Consider the following 23,319-nt stretch of genomic DNA (forward strand, 5'->3'; position numbering starts at 1 on the left):
TTTGAATGTGGTTTGCCAATTTATTTTGTAGGGGAAATTAAGGGAATTAAAGTCAAATGTATCTACGTTTTTTTTAAAAAACTTACATATTTTTTGGAATAGTCATTCCCATTTTTCTTGGCAGACCTTATCTCTAAATTATATTTTAAATGATGAGTTCCTTCCATGGATAGATTTTCTTTTAATATTTGAATTTCTATTTGCATTAGCGTTCACCAGAGAAACAAAAAGCTTGACTTTTAAGGATTTGGCTCATGCAGTTATGGGATCTCCCCTCTATATCAGGAAGAGGTTGACCAAATCTCTAGAGACTCTTATCAATGGAGAAAGCATCAACTTAAATCTGCATAGCAACCATACTTTCATCAACTGTGTTTGCCTGAAAGACTCCCATAACTGGCTCCCCTCCCCTCACATTTTATTTCGTCTTTAGCTGAAGACAGTATTGAAGGTGGTGGCTTAGGCCAGGTGGGTAAGTTACTCAAGTATACAGGAGGCATACATGTTATTAAACTTCTGTTAATCTGTCTTTTATTACAGGCAAGGGGCAGGGAAGGGTCTCAGCTAAGAACCAAGAAAGACAGAAGAAAAAAATGTGTGTGTTTTTTCTCTCCTACAGTTTGGCGACTTGTGATGAGACTTGTTGAGAAAACCTACTCACTCCAGAGCCTGCACATGGGATCCTGGAAAACAGGCAGAAGCCAACAAAGGGTAAGAATTCTTCCAAAGTCAGCTTTCACTCTGCAGTGCCCTGTTGAGGGGGGAGGGGAAAAATTAATCTTCATCCTCCCTTTCCAAATTTAGAGATTATCAGGAGAAAATATTCGTGTAAACTAGTTCTGTGAGTATAGCTGCTCTGGTCAAGATTTACTATAAGTTCTCTTGTTTTCCATTTGACATAAGAAACATCCAAACCTGTAGAGAATTTTTATAAGAGGTTGTTTGAACAAAACTGTCGACATATGCCAAGAAGCAAGATCTTAGATGCTCCAAAGAATAACATTTTTTTTTGCAGCAGCTTTTATGCATTTGAAACTAAGGAGTGAGGTAAGGAACATTATGAAGAAGCAGGGAAAAAGCAAGGTGGGGATTGAATGAAACATGATTATATGCTTTCTGGAGGGTGATTCCTTTTACAGCTTATTTCAAAGCGTGCTAACCTAGATGCACTGACATAATGGACAGAGCTTGCTTATAGAAAAGACAAACCTTTTACTGAAAAGTTTTATGCCTGGGGCATGACTAGCCATCACACCCTGCCCAGTTAGGAAGTTATAATGAAATCACACTGTGATATTACTTTCCATAGAACCCCTGCTGCCCACCCCCTTTTTTTTTACCCCCATAAATTTTCTTTTCTCTGTCTTTGTCATTTATTCCAAGGAGGAGAACCATAGGCTAGATGACACTTTCTTTTGTCCTGTTTTACAGCTTGAGAGCTTGGCTTTGTGACCAGTGAGAATACTTTCTCTGGTCCCTGCCATCCAGATGCATTCATCTGGTGGACATCTGAACAGGCTGGGGGACTTGGAAGCAGCATTTTCCTTGTCTCACTATGTCAGCTCAACCTTCCCCTCTCTGGCATCACAGATTAGTGGGTCTGTGACAAGAGCTGTGTTTCATGTTCTCATAGAGAACCAGAGACACCGTTTTCACTACAATATTCTTCCTGCCTGGGACAAGAAGGTCTTTTACTTGTTAGGCTAACTCAGAAGTGAACTTTGTGGATTTTGTGAGGGCTGCATCTTTGCATCCCCTTTTGAGATGCCTCTTGTATCCATTAAAAGGCTTAGTGTTTTGAATCACTCTTGAGGTTAATATAAGATCCTATTTGTCAATGGCCAGATGAAGATCCTTTGAATTGGAAACACTCCTATATTTTGGAAAAAAAATTTAAAGAGCTCTCATCCTAAATAACTATCTTATTGGTACCTATGATAAGACTAAATTAAAAATAGGACACAAAAAGAGTATAGCCACCAGTCAGGGATTCCCTTAACAGGATAAAATTAGAAAGATCTTTTTCTTGTCTCCACTTAGTGAAGATCCTACCAAGTTCAGAGAAGAGTTAGATAATCAGTGGTCATTACTCACCATTATGTTGTGGTTATCAGACAAGCCAGATGGCCCCCTGGGGAAAACCCCTAGCAGAGGATACTGCTGACCAGAGTTTCTCCCAGGCCCACCTACAAGCAGAGGCTGTTACTCCCTGTGGTGAATTCGTCTTAGTTGAATTGCACACTCAGAAAAAGGAGAGAACTTAAAAGTCCTTTGTTGATGCTTAATACAGATTTGAAAATTTCAGGTCATGAGATTTAGACAGTTCAGGGTCAATCTTAGTCATATGACTCCAGAGGGCTGGCTTCCTCTTTCCTTGCTCTTAGAGAAGCCCGGATATATCTGCTTTAATGCTGACATGTGAAATGGCAGTTTGACAATTGCCTGTTTCATAGTCATAGAACTAAGACTGACCCTGAAAACTGCATCTTAGCATATTTATGCAATGTGTTTGACTTTAGAAAGAAGCATCTAGTCCTTGCTTGAAGTTATTGCATGTAAGGCCATTTTATGCAAAAAGCAGCACCGCTGAGTTAACTATTCTTAGACATGGAGAGATGGCCTACTAAACTCCTTTATTTTACAAATGAGGCCCTGAGAGTCAGAAACTGCATTGCCCTGAGCCTCCTGTGGCTAATGAGCCCTTGAACTGTGGCTAGTGTTCATGGAAATGTGTTGTAACTGCTAAATACATACTGGATTTTGTACATTTAGTGTGAAAAAATGTAAAATATCTCATAAATAATTTTGTAATTGGTTACATGTCCACATAAAGTGTATTTTTAAATGAACCACCTATTTCTTTTCAATATATTTTGATTGGACAGCACTGATCAGGAAGGTTAAATGGCTTCCTTGCTCCAGTGCTCACAGCTAGAGTGGCAAGGTAGGAATCAAACTGTTTCTTGTGATTTTCCCCCACTAATGTTGCAGCTGTGCTTTTGCTGGCTTGCTCACTCCTTAATTGTTTTCTCTTTTAGAACTCTATATAACATCTCTCTATCCCTTTAAAAAACATTTGCACCTCTCCGTTATATAAAGTTGCTTAGCTGTAAATATAATTAAGAAATCATAGTCCAGGAAAAATCACTTGGCGAGGCGAGGAGAAATTATGCCAATTCATTCTCTTTCAAATCTGATGACATAAGCATTAAAGCACATGTGGCCCTGGAGTAGCTGTAGACTGGTTTGAAACTGTCCCCGGGAACATTCGGGGCTGCACCATCTCACTCCTTACCTTGAGGACTGCTCGAGTGTAGCTGAGCCATAGCAGCTGGTCAGGTTTATGTCCATTAATATTAAAATCAACCACCTTCCTTTCCTGCTCTATTCCTCTGCCTTAGCATTTGGGAATCCTTAAAGATAATTCCCCTCCTCTTTTGTTGTATTAAAGCCAGCTTATCTTACAGCGATAACAATTCTGGAAATGTGATATTCATCTTCGTGTAAAGATTTAACCTGATATGCTTGCATTGTTAAAAAGACAAGAAATCCTCTGAACATAATGCTACAAACATCTCCAGATAGGATGTCTCACTTACCTTACAGTCAGTCAGTTATATCCTGAGGCCACAGCAAAAGTTAGGCCCAGTTTTCTGAATCCAGTCAGCCAGGTCTTGTGCTCACTCTATTATTTTGAAAACTAACCCTAAGAGGAGAAAAAAAATCACCATCAGTTTAAGTATTCTTATAATAAATAAAAGAGAGAGAGAGAGAGAAGCTTATCAGATATTGAAGGGAAGCAAAGATTTTCTTAAAACTGAGTTGGAGTTACTGCTTATTTATAAAGAAGGAGTAATCTCACAGCTTTTGGAATGAAAAGTAAAATAATATATCAGGTTTTTCTTTATAATTAAATTCAAACTGTCTCTTTTTTAACTGCTCTCACCTGTCCATTATTGGTGCAGAGAACAAAATGGAAATCCCAGAGAAAGAAAACTAATTCATACAAATGTATCATAACATTTATTATAAAATACTAATTTATATCATTCGAAGGCATTTCTTCTTCAGGAAATGTTTTGGCAATAGGTTTCTGAAGTGTTAATTGAGTAATGTTCATTGAGAACCTATTAGGTGCCAGAAACTCTACATGCTCTTCTCATGTACTGTTTCCAACAACTTTGTGGAACAGACTATTTTTGTCTCATTTCTTTGCATATGAAGCCACTGAAACGCAGAAGATCAAGGGATCTTCCAAGGTTATGAGTCTTCCTGACACTAGGACTGATATTTTAAAATTTGTTTTCTGACTTAAATGTCTATACTGAAAATGTTTTTCGACTTCCATGTATACATAGCCATAGATTACATTTACAATACATTTGACACCTGAAGTATAATGTAATTTGTTGTTAGCCTCACTTTATCTCTAATAAATGTGAAGCAACTCATGCTATTCCTAGTATCTGTTTGTTTCCAACATCTTTCTTGTTTGGGATTATTTCTAACATCTATAGAAAATGAAAATGGGGAGAGAAAATAAATATTTCTCATTATGTTTATTCCATTTGGTTTTCACTTTGTTTAAAAAGAAACTTATAGTGCACAATGCTGTGAATATAAAGAAATCTGTTTTATAGTTAACTTCACTCTTTGAAAAGCCAAGTTGCTGAGTCCAGTGGAGTCTCTGACTCAGAGTCAATGGGAAGCAATGAGAAACATCTGGGACAGACACAATGCAATAAGCTGCATCTATAGGAGGCAGACTAACCTCAAAGATAAGGTTGTCTCAGGGTGTAGCGAGATGTTTTAGCAGGGACACCAAAGCTACGTGACCTTATGTAAGACAACACTCCGACCAAGTAAATGTTTCTCTCAGCAACTCATTAGCAAACGAATTTAATGCGGCCATTAAAGCTGAAATTGACTGTTTGAGACCCAAATAAACTGATAAATAGGACCAGAGTTTTGAAAAAGGGTTTACTGAAATAGATAGAAATTTCACTTTATTATTCATTCTATTTGAATTTTTAAACTTTTTATTATGCTTTACATTTTGTTCTTTTGGGTCTTGCAATGCAGACATTTTTCAAAGTTATATTTTGAAAATTCATCATTTGAAATGTGAATATCCATATTTAAAAGATTGGTGAGTAATTTTAAGCTGTGTATCTTTGTTTTCCTTCCCTTACTTTCTTTAAGGTATCAATGCATAAACTCCATGTCATACCAAATAGTGGCATTATCTAGTTGATGCTAAAAATAAGTAATAAAAAAATTAGGAAGGCCTTCACAGTTTGCTTCAAACATCAGTGATGCAGATACATTCAGAAAACCAGTTGGTCCTGATGTCAACCTCCTACATAAAACTCTAATTTGAGGAAGAGCAAGAGAGTGAGAGCAGGGGGGAAAAAATCATGCTCACTGATAAACAGTCAGAAACATATACCTCCCACTCCAAATGCTGCAGTCCCTGCCTTCTAGGGCAAATGTCCAATCAAGGCACGAGTTAGAGCAAATGCCTATCAAAGGGAGAGATGTGTGCATGGCCATTAATTCACTATGGGGCATTTTGAGGCTCCAATTGTTCCTACTAGGAGATGCATAAGCATTATTATCTGAGTAATTGAAAATGCTCCTGACAGAGAGCTCAGGGTAGAGTTCTGTGGGATTCCATTCTTCTCTGACAAGGGGCAGCTGAAGGAGAGGCACGAGTCCTATAAATAATTTACATTAACTCATGAGCATTACTCATTCCGCACAATCAAATTTAAGCCAGTTGAGGGATATCAGTGTTTATTGCCAAGATTACATCTTTGCTGCAGTTACATTATTTAAAACGCTTTCTCTCATTTTGATTTTTTAAATGATAATATTTTGAAAGTTCTTTTCAGAGAACAGGCCCTGAATCATGTAAGCCACTTTCTAAAGCTTTGACTTTGTATGCATCGCTGCTCCTCAAATCCCATCAGTAAAATCTGGAAGGTCGCACTCAACAATTCTTGGTGCATTATTCTCCTCATTTCACTGCCATCTTACTAGCAATCGAATTACATAGTTTTCAAGTTGGGGACTTAACTGAGTCATCTCCATCCACAAAGGAAGGCCACTTACCTGTTCAGTGGTACGCATAACCAGACTCGCATCTGCCCCTTTTGTCTCCCTCACAGAGCAGCTCTGATCCTTCAACATGACAGAAAATGAAATCCAAACACAAGCCTGGCACTCAGCTTAATGGACCATTTTTAAAATTCTACCCTTGCCAAACCTTGTTCCAGATCTGATGTCATGCAACCTAAAGAGAGTTTTGTTTCCCTTCTCCTTCATGAGCAAATAGTTTAATTGAGGCCAAGGCAGAAGGGAGGAGAGACTTGAGGATTCCTGGGGTGAAGCCCTAAACAAGATTTGTTCTGAAAAATCTGAAATTGTCAAAAAAAGAAAAATGTCAGCTCCTTCCCATATCCACAGACACCCTCAGTGTTTATTTTAGAGGGAGAGAGAAACACCTATTTGTTGTTCCACTTATTTACACACTCATGGGTTGATTCTTGCATGTGTCCTGACTGAGGATTGAACCCACAACCTTGGCATAGCAGGATGCTGTTCTAACCAACTGAGCTACCCAGCCAGGGCTGCAGACACCCTCATGGTTGAAAGAGGCATAGGTAAAATAGGTATCGGATGTAGTAGGGAGGTTTATAAGTATATTTGGGCCATCTGGGCATACTGCACGGTTTTTAAAATTTGTTGTTCATCTGTTTCTAAAAGAAGTAATCACAACAGAGTAACAAAATAAGTGAATGAGTGAGAACATACTGTTATTCTAATTCAGATTTCACAAACCTCCACTCAAACACACGGAAAACTAACTCTCCCAACCTCTCTAATCCCTTGTAGGCAGAGAGCTGTGCATGTAGTTTCTCACAGTATCAGATACATCCGTGTTGCTGGATTAAGAAATTTGCAAAATATTTACCTTCGGGAAACATTTTCAGTTTTAAGAAAGTTTTAAGAATTTCCAGGATAAAAACACTCTACTGGCTGAAAACGACAAGTCCATCATCGTCTTTGCTCCCTTGAACATTTGGAGCAGGCTGCCAATTATTTCTTACCACCACTTGCATTTCATATTCAAAGTTTCTTTTGTGTGTGGTGGTATCATAATCATGAAGTAATGAATCCCCCAGTTCCCTCCTTGATGGCCTTACTCCCAGACAATTCAAACCCCAGGGAACCTCGGCTCAGGTAGGTAGATTTTGGACATTTCAAGCTTCAGTTTCAACCCTTCGTATCTCACCACAAAACACATGCACTTCTCTCCCTCAGCCTACCTGATCAAATCTTAGGAATTCCCACCCTGGAGACCTGAACTTTTTTCTGTTTTCCTGCCAGGTTCTTTACCAACAGGGAGGGACAAAGAGCATTTCGGTGGTCTAGTCAGATTCAGAGACTACCTTATTTACTTCTAAGGGTATATTCCATTGTCCAGTGATGATATATGCGATCTGGTCCCCGGTGTGTTCCTCTTGAATGTATCATTGTGTCTAATCAGAGCCCAGGCCGACTCTAAATGACTCCGCTCTCTGTTTGCTGAGAATAATGTATGGAGGTGTCCGCTCCGAGATTCAGGGGCAGATTGTTGTCGGTGCACAAATGAGGAGTAGCCAGGAGTGACACTCAATGCTGAAGATTATGCTTATCGATCCATCTCAGAAAAAGGGCGCCTGTGTTCTCGGGTGTCAGGAGGAATGCCGGGTCCATTTAATCACAGAGAGAAATGTGCGCACACACCTGTCCTCACAATAAATCCACTGCCTTGGAAAATCTAAGCAACCAAGTTGATCCTGATGACGGCAACGTTAATGGGGGGATTAGAAAAGGCAGGGAGGAAGGGAGAGGAGGACTGACAACAATTTTTAAAAAGACATTAAACGTGAATACACCGAGTTCCGGAATTCATGTGTGGAGAAAGCTTTTACATTTCGGATGAGTGCTTTTCGTCCCAGGAGTGCTTTCACCCTCAGACACAAGGTAAGCTAGCTGAAAAGCAGCAGAGGTATTTCTTCCTCTCACAGAGGTGGCTGAGGAAGGTCAAATTGCAGCAGGCCCTCCGTTCAGCCAAGCCCTGGAAAATGTGATCTCATCCTCCAACTTTCCAAACCCCGACAGAAGGTGACAAGAGGTGCTCAGATGCAGAAACTGAGGCAAGTTCTCATAATACCGAAATGCACAGCACCTGTTGTCCAGACTGCCCAGTCGGCAGTTGGTCATATGCTGTTATGTACCTTGGCACATCCTCTGTTGGTCCTTAAACTTTTAAAGTCAGTATCTGTTTTTCTTTTTCACAAGGCTTTCTGTCTGATGCTGATTATCTATTGCATATTCAATCTTCTATCGTCATTTCCTTCTGATCCTTACCAAAAAAAGTTTTCTTCTCACACTGACTCTTATTTCTCCTTGACTCTGTTACCAGACTTTTCTAAGTAGAGAGAGAATGTATTTGATAGGAAGGGAGAGGGATTGAGAGTTAGAAACATTGATGAGAGAGAAACATCGATCAGCTGCCTCCTGCACACCTCCTACTGGGGATGTGCCCGCAACCAAGGTACATGCCCTTGACCGGAATCGAACCTGGGACCCTTCAGTCCATAGGCTGGTGCTCTATCCACTGAGCCAGACCGGTTAGGGCTAACCTTCAATTTTTATCTCTCCTCAGCATCCAGAAATCTGATTGCTATTTCACCATACTTTCAAACAGCTCTTACAAAGGTAACCAAGAGCCTCCTAGCTCCTTAGCCATACCCTCAGAAAGGGTGAATATTACTTTTATACTTCCACCTTCTGGAATGTTCCTCCTCTTCTTTCAACCTGTGACATCACTTCCATCAGTTTTCCTGTGAAAGTGTTATTTAAACTCTGTGTACTTTGTTCTGTACTGATTTCTGTTTGTTAGCTAGAGGCCTCTCTTTGCTTTCAGGTTCTCTCACCTTTTCACACTCTGAGCAATTACATATATGCCAATGGCCCCTGTCTAGAGTTCTAGACACCCACTGTACTAGTAAATTGTCTGGATGTTTCACACTTAACATCTCCAAAATGTAACTGCAAATTCTCCCTAAACCTGCCCCTCTCATACATTTCCTCTCACAATTAAAGGCAAAGTTGTTCAGCCAATTGTCTCCCATACAATTCTTAGAGTCACATATAAATTCTCTTCTAATCTTTACACTCAATACCTCGTGTAGCTCCTATGTTTGTCACATTCATCACTTCCATTTCCCCGTACTCCTTTGTCTATTGCCTCGGCCCTGGATCATTAAAATAATTCCTAACTTATTTCAGCTGATTCTTCTGATCACTATTATTAACCTTATATTGCTTCCAGAGACACGGCTGCCACACAGAAAATTCACACAAAAAATGCCACAACTCACAAGCACCACTTACATGGCAGATGGTATAGATTTTCATATTATTGCCAGTTTCCAGCAGATGACAGTGCTTTGTTCTAACATAATCAATATCTTAAAACAGTTTTCTGATGTATGGAAGGAAAGTGACTTAGGAAAGAAATGAATATCTTTTACTAATTTGAATGTAGTTGTTATGTAGAATAATAACTGGCTCTGAGTAAGGTTACCTTTCTTGAACATAGTTTGAACTGTAATATTTCTCTGGTCAGGTCTTCAGTTCCTATTGCCTGTATGATGGACTCTCACCTCCTTAGCAAGTTGTACAAGGCCCTGGACCCTGTGGCCCAACTTTACTGAAGTATATCATTCATATTCACCTCTTGCTTTAGCCCCATTGGGAGATTTGGTGTCATAACTCTTTGTTTTACCTACTTGGATTCTCTCTATCCCTCTCCTCTCTTCTCTATCTGCTTAACAAATCTGTCTTTCTCATGAGATACTACCAAGGAGCACGGATTAATTTCTTCACCTACGCATTATAATTGACATTTAGCAAGTGTATACTTGCCCAGAATTTAATTATGTAGTACACTGGACTTAACACATAGGTTGGATCATATAAAATTACCATCAAAATATGGTCGCCCTGGTTGGTGTGGTTCAGTTGGTTGAGCTTGTCCCATGCACCAAGAGGTCACTGGTTCTAATTCCTGGCCAGGCACATGCCCCAGTTTTGGACATTATCCCCCGTAGGGGGCGTGCAGGAGGCAGCTGATCCATGTTTTTCTCTTATGGATGTTTCTCTCCCTTCCTCTCTCCCCCTAAAAACCACTAAAAACATATTTTTAAAAATGATCAACAATTGGCATTTTTATATGGCTCAAACTATTGTTTTTCACTTGCAAATGAAACCATCTTTTATATATTATTTACTTACCCATTAAACCAGGGATCTGTTTTTGTATAACCACGATCCTAGAATGGTTTTTTCTCTTTACACGGTTATAAAACAATAAGAAAGAACAAATGGCAGACACTGTATGTAGCCAAAGAAGCCTAAATATTGATATCTGGGTTGTATACAGATAAGTCTACAGACTTTTGCACTAAAGCATTGACCAACTGGGTATAGATCTTTGTGTTATCAACATAATAGCACAGTGCTTGAGACTATGTGCTCAAGAAATGCTCTTCTAACTGAACTAAATGCCATGAATTTCCTAAGAAAAATATATGAAAATGGTGTTAATATTTTTGTTTTCTCAATGCAGCCTGTTTGAAAAATAGGAAACACAATTATAACTATTTTGAACATACTTTGCACTTCAGCCAAACCGAAGAATCTGTGACCAAGTACATCAGAGTAGTCCCCCCCTTATCTACAGAAGATACCTTCCAAGACCCCCAGTTATACCTTAAACCATGGACAGTAGCAAACCATATATTTATTCTATACATACATATCTATGATAAAGTTTAATTTATAAATTAGACACCGTAAGAGATTATCAATAACCAATAAAATAGAACAATTATAACAACATAGTTATGTGAATGTGGTCTCTCTTGTTTCTCTCTCAAAATATCTTATTGTACTGGACTCACCTTTTCACTTAAAGCACTTTACAGCCTCTCTCACATATCTGAATTGCCAGCTTCACTAGTCTTGCACTTTGGGGCCGTTATTAAGTGAAATAAGGCTACTTGAACACAAGCACCGGGACACCATGACTGCTGATCTGATAACCCAGAGGGCTGCTAAGGGACTAAGGGGCGTGGAGATGCTGGACAAAGGCAAGATTTGCTGCGTGGGTGGGACAGGGCAAGATTTCATTGTGCAACTCAGAATGGCACTCAATTTAAACCTTATAAATTCTATATTTTTGAATTTTCCATTTAATATTTTTGTGCCATGGTTGACCTAGATCATGGAAACTGCCCAAAGCAAAACCACCGATAAGGGGGGACTACTGTGTAGTCAAATGACCTAAAGCAAAGATTTTCTTATGGTGCCAGCAACAAGGCCACTGGGTCAGAGCTATCAGTAACCCCCCAAAAACCCTGGGTGGGAAGAGGGGTGGGGGGAGGGAAAGGGTGTGTGTGACATAGGGCTGCTATTCGCTTTAACATTTGTTGACACTGTACATCTTCAAAGAATCTCTTTCTGAACTGCATCACTGCAAAGTGCTTAAGAACCTGGTCCAAGAGCCCAAGCACTTCATCACTGGCCACATTCCCACTGAAGAAATTATCTAAAGAAGATTGTTCTTAAATCACAAAATGTGAAACTGTACTTGGCAGCCACAGGCAGGGGAGAAAAATCCTGCTTGGAACAACAGCCTTATCCTCTACTTTGTACACTCACTTTTGTCTTCTTTTCTCTCGCTTTTGACTTTTAAGGCTGGTGTATCCTGACAGCTTAGCGCAAAGGGTTCTTTTTCAGAATCTTTTTGAAACTGGGGTCTTCTGAAATAGTTGAGTGAGTTAAATCCATCCCTTCACAGTTACTCTCAAAAGGTAGTGTTGTTGGTATTTTCAGCGGGACACTTAAGAAGTGCTTTGGAAATGCAGAATTATCCAAGCACTGGTTTCCTGTTTTAGGTCCCTGCCATATCACAGCTGTGCTCAATTAAGGCTTTTTGAAAAGCAGCAGACAGGGAAGAAAACAATGTCTTTTCCCCTCTACTCTTTGTAATAAATAAATAAACCCACCCAGCACTTCCAAATAGAACCCCTCCCTCAATGCTTTTAGAATTACAGACACATTAAAGTATCGTCTCTAAGCAGTAGGAAAAAATAGCACATTTCTAACTAAACAGCATAGTACAGAGAAGCCCTTTATTTCCAACTATGTCCAACTATGTTAGTTCCTTTTTGAACTTCATAACTGCCAAACTCAGTCATTTCAAACTCAACATGAAAGCTTTTTTCATGTTGCAAACACAACAGCGTGTCAGAGACTAGACAAGGTAGAATCGTCCTCGAGACAGTAAAAGGCATGAGAAAATCAAACAGTAGCTACCACTCTCCGTCCAGGTTTAGGAGTTTATCCAAAATATTGGACTATCCAGATCTCTTGCTACTATTTGGCCTCTAAGATTGCCCCACGGTGGTGCACAACCATCAAAGAAATCTTTCTAAAGCATGGATGTGACAATGTCACTGCCCCCATGTGATCAGTTACTCCCAGGGACTAAAAGAGCTGATGATGAACTTTGGATGGACATCAAAATCTCCTGCAGAGTTTTAAAAGTGTGTGTGTGTGCTCCTCGCCACCCCAAACATTTCTAGGTCACCGGTTGAGTTGCAGCTATAGGCACCCGCATGTTTAAAAAGCGTCCAGGGGATTCTGATGCACCAAACCCAGGCAGACAATCAGTGGCCCATAGAACAAGAGCAAACCCTTCAGCAGGACGTAAAAGACTTCACAGCTGGGTTCATCATGTCTCAAGCCCAATGAGAGCATTTTAGGAGTGATCTTCACTGACTTCTGTGCAGAATTTGATAGCAGTGACTTAGAATATGCTTTTCGCTTTGCATTATGGTAATATAGACTCTCTCTCTCTCTCTCTCTCTCTCTCTCTCTCTCTCTCTCTCTCTCTCTCTCTCTCTCTCTCATCTCTTTTTCCTTTTGTCCCAATCTCTAAAATCTTTGTGCTTTTAGAGAGTCTCAGGTCCCCTCTGACGCTGCTTCTATTGTCACTATACATATTGTCCTTGGGCCATATAGTAATCCTCCTATGACTTCGATTACCTTGGTGGTTAAGAGCATGGACCTTGGGACCAGGCTGTCTGGATTTGATCCTGGAGCTGTCACTAAGTTCTCTGTATCTTTGTTTTCTCATCTATAGAATGGGAATAAAAATAATACCTATAGCAGAGGGTTTTTGTAAGGATTTAAGGAACTAATGTGAGTAAAGTATTTAAAGTAGTAAGTAGGATATAGTAAGCTCTAAATAAGCATTTAGTGTCTTTGTCATTATTGTGTTTATGTTGGTGACCTTACTACTTTATTCCTTCTGCTCAAACCTCTCTCCTAAGTCCTCAGTTACCACATCCACTGCCTACTCAACATTTCCACTGAGAGGTTACACGGACACCAAAGATGTAATTCTTCTAAAATCGAGTCACTATTCTCATCTGCCAGTCACAGTTTGATCTTTTTATTTTTTGTTTTTATTGATTTCAGAGAGGAAGGGAGAAATAGAAACATCAATGATGAGAGAGAATCACTGATCAGCTGCCTCCTGTACACCCCACACTGGGGATTGAGCCCACAACCCAGGCATGTGCCCTGACTGGGAATCGAACCATGACCTTCTGGTTCATAGGTCGATGCTCAGCCATCGAGCCACACCGGCTTGGCTCTTTTTTATTAAAATCTGTAGCTCACCTAACTACCACTCATTCAGGTGCTTAAGAGGGAAAATTGAGCAAACCTGGTCAGTTTCTAAATCTCTCCATATCAGACCCATCACCAAATCCTATTGATTCAATGTACACTAATGACTCAAATTCTTTCATGTCTCTTGAATGCCACTTGTCACAATCCTATATATCAAACCACATCAACTTGTTATATTTCTTCCTTTCTAAATATGTTGCCTGTGACTCAAGTATTATCCCGTTTCGATTCTATACTCTTCACTTTAGCCATAGTAAAGATTCTAAATCATGTCCATGTCCATCTAAAGATGACTTGTGGCTTCCCATTGCCTTCAGAATTAAATTAGGTGTTCTTATCACAGCTAACCATACCTTCCAGGGTCTTCTTTGCTGACAGCTCCAGTCTAATTCTACATCACTCTCCACGCTGCACTCTACACTCAGTTTAGGCTGAAATCTGCCCAGTTCCCTAGCATCATCTTCTTTGGACTTTTGTATGATTTCCTGTCTACATGGACAACTCTATTAACCTCCAATTTGCCTCAGCTAGAATGCAGCTTCCCCAGGTAGCTCTCTTAACAGACCAGGTTTCAGTCAGATGTTCTCTTTCTCGGTACCCCATAATACCCGTTATACTTATCACATTATTTTGTATTTGCTCTATATTCTCCTAAAACTTTATTACCCTGAGAGCAAGAACTTACCTTTCAATTCATAGCAATTAGCACATTGTCTGACACATAGTAAACATTCAAAGAATTTGTGATGAATAAAGGAATGAATATATGAATACATATGTCCCTTACCCATAGCTTGTGTTTCACCTATGTCAAAACTTGAATCTAGCCACACCTATATGAAGACCTCTTACGATTGTTTTCTCTAGTATATTTAAGTATAAATAAGAGAAATTTTAAACTTCTAAATTAAGAAACAGCTATATACAATTCATGTGATACAAATGCAGAGCATTACCACTTTTTAATACAACAGATTTATTATAGAAAATTTTATTTTGAATAATAGAAGGGATTCCAAGTCCTGTATTTGTCTCTTGGCTATTTATCCAAAACCTTCCCTGACTGTGGGTAACCACAGCATCTTTGACATTAATTTGAGCATTTTATGAGATTTTTCAGTTCTTCCTGATTTCTGGCTTCTAGTCTGATTAGCCTGTGAAATCTGGATTTTATTGATTCTGATACCAACAAAATCAAAATACATGAAATGAACATATGGGAAAGAGGTTAAGTTTCCAAGGAGTGCCAATGCTTATAACAGAGATTTTAAATTTCACCAAGTCCAACCCATTCATTCTTGTAGAGGAAGAGAGCTACTATTTAACCAGAGTGAGTAGGTAACTAGCCACAGATTACTAAGCTATTTATTAGCAGAGTTGGGTTTGAATTTGTTCAATCCTGAACACTTTCTGCTTACTCATAGGGCTTAGAACCTTTACATAAAGCTTTACAGGACTAAGGTGTTTCACCTAGGCTAGTGATTTGTTATTAAGGAAGATTCACAGATAACACTGGCTGTGAAAGTATTGAAGAAAATATTGTGATCATCTTCATACATCCTGTCTACTTTTTTTTTTTTTTTTTTTTTTTTTTTACAGAGAGGAAGAGGGAGAGTTAGAAACATCAACAAGCGGGCGAGAAACATCCATCAGCTGCCTCCTGCACGCCCCCTACTGGGGATGGGCCCACAGCCAAGGTACATGCCCTTGACCGGAATGGAACCTGGGACCCTTGAGTCTGCAGGCCGACACTTTATCCACTGAGCCAAACCGGTTATGACTGTCCTGTCTACTTTTAAAGAGTTTCTGAAATTTGGCCCAGGTGGGAGTGAAGGGGACAATTTAGTGGGTTAGACTGTGAAGAGGAATAAAAATGTGGCAAAGGTACAGCAAAGTAACAAACAATAAACACAGCCAATAATATTTTGGAGAAATTGGAACATTTTAATGTAAAACATATGGAGAATATTATGCTAAGTGAAATAAGCCAATCGGAGAAAGACAAATATCACATGACTTCACTTATTTGTGGAAGCTAATGAACAAAATGAGTTGACCAGTAAAATAAGACCTGAAGCAGGGAGGCATGAAACAGACTGACATACCTTAATGTGGGGCTGGAGGGACCAGAAGAGATAAACCAAAGAACTTATATACTAATATGCATAGCCCATGGACATGGGCAATAGCGTGGTGAAGACCTGGGGTGGGTGGGTGGGGGCTGGGAGAACAGGAGTAAAGGGGAGTAAAAGGGGGTAAATGGCATACATCTGTAATTCTTACAACAATAAAAATATACATACAAATACAAATGAAATAATGAAATGTATAGTTCAATTTTATCCAGTTCTTTTAAATTGTGGATTCCTATACTTCTAAAGGATAGGGGGGAAAAAGAGGTACTTGATTACTATGGGTCAAAAGAAATATACTCCTGTTGTTGCTTTCCTCATCTCATAAGATACTGTGAGGACTATAGTTGTCAGTCCAGGCTTAGAATTTTTGTGAAGATTCCTGCCTATGACCAGTGTGTCTTTTAATTGGCCTTTTATTCTCTGGTCTCTCTCTGATCCAGTACATTCTCCATCCTACCACCATAATTTCTTTTCCAAACCAGAGGACTGGTCATAATGATAGACTTTGGTGTTCCCAATGAATCATATCTCCCAGTGTTCATGGTTCTTTAAAGCCAATACATTTTAATGCTATTATTTATCAATATATAACTAAAACATTGGTCATATCATTCCTTAGCATAAACTGCCTTGGAAAAATTCCATTTGTTCATAGTCCTTTACCTGGCAGAAGTTCATTCATTCTCGGTCCCTAATCTATCTTTCCAGCCTGAATTTCTTTCAGTATTTTACTTCTCTACTCCTGTTTCCCTACCCACTTCAGTACAATTAAACTCTCACATTCTTTTTCCCAGGAATACCAACACCCCCCTGAACACATCTCACACTGCTCATCCATTCTTTCTGTCTGAAAATTACTGTCTCCTGGTCCAGCTCTTCAAAAAGAGAAGACGTCAAACAACCTCAAAGAATAGCTATTCCATAAAACATTTTTCTAAAACTGTCTTAGTCTTTGAGAGCTTAAATCTTGTTTCTTGACATTCTAAGACCATCTCTACCTCTTAAGAACAGATTCATATTTTTAAAAACTCAGGTTAATAATAAATAAACTTAGAATACCAAAATCTCTCTTTGTTTTTAATTTTGACAGAAACTCCTAATTCAGTTCTCTATTTATCTAATGTTACCCCTGTAGGCAGAATCTCTGGAAAGCTTGCTAACTAACAATCAGGAGGTGACTTAGGCAGAGTGAGATTAGAACAGGGTGTTAGGACATTCATGAGTTTAATGTTACCATGTCAACTCAGCCAGATTCGTCCTTCTTCATGATAGGAAGTCACAGGGGAAATCCTTGTGTTCCATACCTCTTTTTTGGCAGAGATTTCAGGAGCTCTGGCAATTCCTCTTTAAATTCTCATGTCCCCCATCTCCATAGCTGACCAACACATACTCTCTAAAGTCATATTGCACCATCATTCATATTATTGCATTTTAGTATCACTGATCTGAAAGTGCATTTCTTTAAGATGATTTTATAGACCTGTGCATTAATATATAATGTGTTTATTTTCAAGTTCAAAGAGGACAGTTTTATTTTCCTCTGTTTCAAACTCTCTATGAAAAATTTTCTGCCCCATCCACTGACCTCATTACTTCAATATATATTTATCAAACTGTATTATAGTTGTTTCTGTATATATGTTTTCAGAGCAATATAACCTTATTTTTAAAACATATCTTTATATAAAGGATGCTCACATCTATTTGAGTGAATTATTCAATCAGGGATGAGAGATGAAATAACTTAAAAATAAGTTACCTACAAAGTTGCCAGAGAATCTAAAATTTCCATTATTACACTTGTGGTTATTTAAATTTAATTAGATTTAAATGCTTTAAAATAGAGGGGGAAACTAGCATTTATTACAAGCTTACTAGTATCAGATATTTACACAAGTTTTATTTTAGTATCCCAAACTAGTAATAGGTAAAAATAATGAATTAATCAAAGAGAATTAGTATCTCATAGGAAAAAGAAGATCAAAAATAATAAATAAACCCAGCGACATATCTGATAAGTATTAGATTTAAAAACTAGGATTCTGTGACTCTCTTGGTATCTCGGGAGAAAGAGAAGGTATATTTAAGGAACATGGTGCTGAAATAGGTTCGGGCCTACAAGGTACATGTGGACTTTGCAAGAGAGACCTAAAGAGAAGAGGCTAAAAGAGAGCCTCCTTCATGAAGACCAAACGTGACGATCCTACATGTGGAAAGCTGAGCTAACAGAAACTGGAGGAGCTGTCAGCCAGTCAGCTCATCACGTTTCAAGAGCTTTATGAAGAAAAAGGACAATGAGCTAGACCTTAAGACACACACACACACACACACACACACACTTATATAGTTTTGGAACTTTTTTTCTTTCTCCTAAGAATAGAGTACTATTTCATTTAGTGTTCTTCTGAGAAATGTCCCATACTTATTTTCAGGAATGACACTTTACTCATCATTAAAACAAAACAAAACAACAGCGCAAAAAATCCACAAACACCTAAAAAAGAACTTCCTCAATTTGTTAAAGATCATCTCCAAAAATACCTGGAACTGCCATTATACTAAGTGTTAGAAACTAGATCATTTCCCCTTAATATGGGGAATGAGGTAATGGGAGAAACCCTGCTATTCATCAGTGTGCTGGGAGTCCTAACTAGTGCAATAAGAAAAGGAAATAGAAGGTATACCGATTGGGAAGGAATACATAAAACTGTCTTTTTTTTTTTTTTCACAGTTAAACACAATTATCTATGTAGAAAGGCCCAAAGAATAAAAATATTTCTAGAACTAAAAAGCAATTATAGGAAGGGTGAAGGACACAAGATTAATATGCAAAAATCAATTGCTTTCCTATATGCCAGCAACTAATAATTATAATTTGAAATTAAAGAGGCAGCACCATTTATAATAGCTCCAAAAATGAAGTAGGTATAAACCTAACAAAACATAAACCAGATAATCCTGCAGACAACTGTAAAACCCTGATGAAAGAAATCAAAGAATAGCGAAATAGAGAAATATTCTATGTTCATTAATTGGAAGGTTAAACATTTTTAATATGTCAGTTTTTCCAAATTTGATCTGTAAATTCAATGCAGCCTCAATCAAAATTCCAGAAAGCTATTTTGTAGATCTCAACAAACTGATTCTAAAATTTATACCGAAAGTAAAAATAGAATAATCAGTGGTATTGAAGAAAAAGAATAAAGTTAGAGGAAAGACATAATCAACCTCAAAATTTAGTATAAAGCTCGACCAATCAAGACAATGTAGTGTTGGGAACATATAGACACACAGATCAATGGAGGAAAAGAGAGACCCCAAAAATAAACTCGCACAAATATAGTTAACTAGCCTTTTACAAAGGAGCAAAGGCAATTCAATGCAGGAACAATAGACTTTTCCAACAAATTGTGCTGGAATAATCTCATTTCCATACGCAAAAATACGAAGCAAAACACAGACTTTGCATTTTTCACAAAAATGAACTCAGAGCAAATTATAGTCATAAATATTGGACTTCATTAAAACAAAAACATATCCTGAAAAAGACACTGTTGAGAGAAGAAAAAGACAAGCCACAGTCTTGGAGAGAATATATGCAAAACCATATCTGATAGAAGCTTTGTGTCCAAAATCTACAAAGAACTCTGAAGAAGAAACAATAAAACAGAACCCAATTAAAAAATGGGCACAAGATCTGAACAGAGAATGAGCATATGGAAAATATGCATGTGAAAAGATGCTCACATGATTTGCCATCAGGAAATTGCACATTAAAACAACAATGAGAGATCCTGCTGGATACCTAATAAACAGGCTGAAATCCAAAAAAGTGACACTACCTAATGTTGTTGAGGATGCAATGTGGCAGAAACACTTATTCATTGCTGCTGGGGATGCAAAAGGGTACAGTCATGTTGGAAGAATCTGGCAGTTTCTTATAAACCTAAATCTCGGACATTTGTTGCAGTAATATTTTTTTCTGATACTTTGCCTCAGGCAGGGGAAACAAAAGAAAAAATAAACAAATGGGACTACATTCGACTAAAAAGATTTTGCACAGCAAAGAAAACTGCCAACAAAATGAAAAGACAGTAGGTACTGAATGGGAGAATATATTCACCAATGATACATCTCATAAGGGGTTTATATCCAACATTTATAAAGAATTTATAAAATGCAACACTAAGAGAATAAGCAATCCACTTTCAAAAATGGGCAAAAGACCTGAAAGACACTTCTCCAAAGAAGACATACAGATGGCCAATAGACATATGAAAAGATGCTCAACATCACTTAGCATCAGAGAGATGCAAATGAAAACCTTAATGAGCTATCACCTCACACCTGTCAGGATGCCTACCCTATCATTAATAAATCAACAAACAAGTGTTGGTGAGAATGTGGAGAAAAGGGAACTCTCTTGAATGGTTGGGGGGAATGCAGATTGGTGCAACCACTATGCAAAATAATATATAGTTTCCGCAAAATATTAAAAATCGAACTGCAGTATGACCCAGTGATTCCACTTCAGGATATATAACCAAAGACCCAAAACACTAATTCAAAATAATATATGCACACCTATGTTCATTGCAGTGCTATTTACAACAGCCATAATATAGAAGCAACCCAAGTACCCATCAACAAATGAATGGATAAAAAATATGTGGTACATTTACACAATGGAATACTACTTTGTTGTAAACACACACACACACACACACACAAACCCAACAAGGAAATAATAGCCTTAGTGATAGCATGGATAGACCTGGAGAGGATTATGTGCTAAGTGAAATAAGCCAGTCAGAGAAAGACCAGTACTATATGATTTCACTCATATGTGGAATCTAATGACCAAAATGAATTAACAAGCAAAATAGAAACTCACAGCTCTTGGGGGTGGGAGCTGGGTTTGGTGAGTTGAGGGATTGAACAAAAAAATTTATAAAGACTAGAAAAACAACAACTCATGGACACAACAGTGTGGTGATTGCTGGGAGGAGAGGGGTGGGCAGAGGTTGAGGAGGGTAGAGGGGGAATAAATGGTGATGGACAGACTTGAATAGGGCTTGCAAACACACAATACAGTGTACACGTGATGTGTTGTAAAATTGTGCACCTGAAACCTGTATATTTTTGTTACTGTCACCCTAATAAATTCAATAAAAAGGGAAAAAAAGCTAACATAGTCATACTAGACAATGCATCAACCTGCTCCAAGCAATTAACCAACCAATTTTAAAATTATGTCCACAAAAAAAGTAAACATCTATAGCAATTTTACTAATAATCACCCAAAATGGAAGCAAACCATATGCCTTCCAGTAGGTTAGTGATAAGAAACTATGGTGCATGCTTACAATGGAATATTATTCAGTGATAAAATGAAACAAGATGTCAAGTCACAAAGAGATATGGATAAATCTTAAAAGCATATTGCTAAGTAACCAAAGCCATCTGAAAAAAAGCAACATTTTATGATTTCAACTTATGACATTTTGGAAAAGGCAAACTATAGAGATGGTATAAAAATCAGTGGCTATCAGGAGGAGGGGTCAGGGATGAAGAATTAAACAGGTAAATCACAGGGAATTTTTAGGCAGTGACCCTACTTTGTATGATGCCTAATGGTGCATCCATGACATTATGCATTTGTCAAAACCCTTGAAACTTTTATTACCTAAAAAGTAGGCCTTAATATATTCAAATTTAAAAAAATTACTTAGAGAAGTCAGGAAACCCAAGAAGGAATAAAAATTACCACATGTATTAAAATATATGTTAACTAAATGTTAATGAGTATTAAGTAGACTTACATGGTGATGTTTTGTAATATATACAAATATCAATTTATTATGTTGTAATGTTACATATCAATTATACCTCAGCTAAGAAAATATATAAAACAACCTTACTAAAAGGTGGGGTTTGGGGGGGGGGAATGGCTGACCTAAGTAGTTTTGGAAATTACTGCAATATATAAAATAAAGGCCAAAGCTCTGTACATTAGCACTGTATTCTCATTGGTAGAGTGGTTTTCAGTGGAGGTATAGATAAACTGGTGATGAACAGTTAAGTAAATGAATGGGAGATGCTGGGAGCCTGATTTCTCCTTATAGGAGTGTGCAATTACAGAGAAGCAAGTGGAGGAAGCGAAAGTAATCCACGTAGAAATAGATCAGAGATCAAGGAATCCATATGAATTTATGTTTAGCTTAAAATAGATACAGATAGCTACATATAGAAACATTTATAGATATGTGCATATACACAGCTGTCTGTAGAGCTATGTGGTCTTCTTGCTCTGTTAGATGAAAGGGTCTAAAAGCAATGACATTCCAGGAACAAGCAGCACATCTAAGCCATATCACGGTTTCTTCTCAAAAGAACCAAGTCTACTCCTTGGGGGAAGTGACTAATTCTAGGACTGGGACAGGAAATATATAAGACTGTAGAGCTTCTTGTTGTGCCAGAAAGTAAGAAAGTACTAAAATAAAAACAAACACATTGAGGGAATCTGTCAAAGGGACACAAATGCTGACTTTTGGTTTTAACTCTTTCTGAGCTTCAAATGACCAAAGACCAAACAATTTGAGCCCAATAAGATAGTATTGCTATACCACCCAAAATATAAAATAAATGTCCATGATTCTTTACTGATATAAATATCCAAATAAATCCTATATAATAAAAGGCCAGCCACCATAAACAGAATGACCAGAACCACCATGGCCCTCAGGGTCTGGCCCCGCCCCCAAGCAAGCAGTTAGGGGTGATCAGGCAGACAGGCAGAGTGGTTAGGGGTAATCATGTAGGCAGGCAAGCAGTTAGGGGCGATCAGGTAGGCAGATGGCCCCTCCCAGGGCTGGCCGCACCCCCCAGCAAAGAAAGAGGGAGGCCCAGGCCAGCCAAGCCATAGCACCCCACGCCTGTCACCTGCAGAGGGAGGCCACCGGTGGCAGGGGAGGGGGAGCAGCGCTGCACAGATGGCAAGCAGTGGCAGTGGCGGGAGTGGAGTCAGCTGCCTGCAGCCAGGGGAAGGAAATCCCTGATAGACCCTGATCTCAGGCCAGGCCTAGGGACCCTACCTGAAGGGTCCCTGATTGTGAGAGGGTGCAGGCCGGGCTGAGGGGACCCCCTCACCCCTCCTTGCCCGCCCCCCCCCCCCCCCGAGTGTATGAATTTTCATGCACTGGGCCTCTAGTAGATAAATTGGGAAGAATAGACAAATCTCCTACACAGAAGAAATCCAAACAACTTATGTATATATTCTACCCACTAGAAGAAGAAGCATAAGTACCCATTCCTAAAGTGTGCACTGTGTATGTTGACTTCCTTCACAAAAGTGAAGTATTGAAAG

At 38.6% G+C, this 23,319-nt stretch overlaps 1 long non-coding RNA gene across 1 annotated transcript in view; it reads left to right on the forward strand.

Annotated features, from left to right (window-relative positions):
* The window catches only part of LOC308529596, a 329,647-nt gene that overhangs the window by 271,890 nt on the left and 34,438 nt on the right, over positions 1 to 23,319 (forward strand). Inside the window, exon 3 of the long non-coding RNA XR_013996780.1 lies at positions 620 to 711. This is a non-coding gene — a long non-coding RNA (uncharacterized lncRNA). The remainder of the gene's footprint in view (positions 1 to 619; positions 712 to 23,319) is intronic.

The sequence above is a fragment of the Myotis nattereri genome, assembly GCF_964212035.1.
Source record: "Myotis nattereri genome assembly, chromosome: 14".
NCBI classification, from domain to species: Eukaryota; Metazoa; Chordata; class Mammalia; order Chiroptera; family Vespertilionidae; genus Myotis; species Myotis nattereri.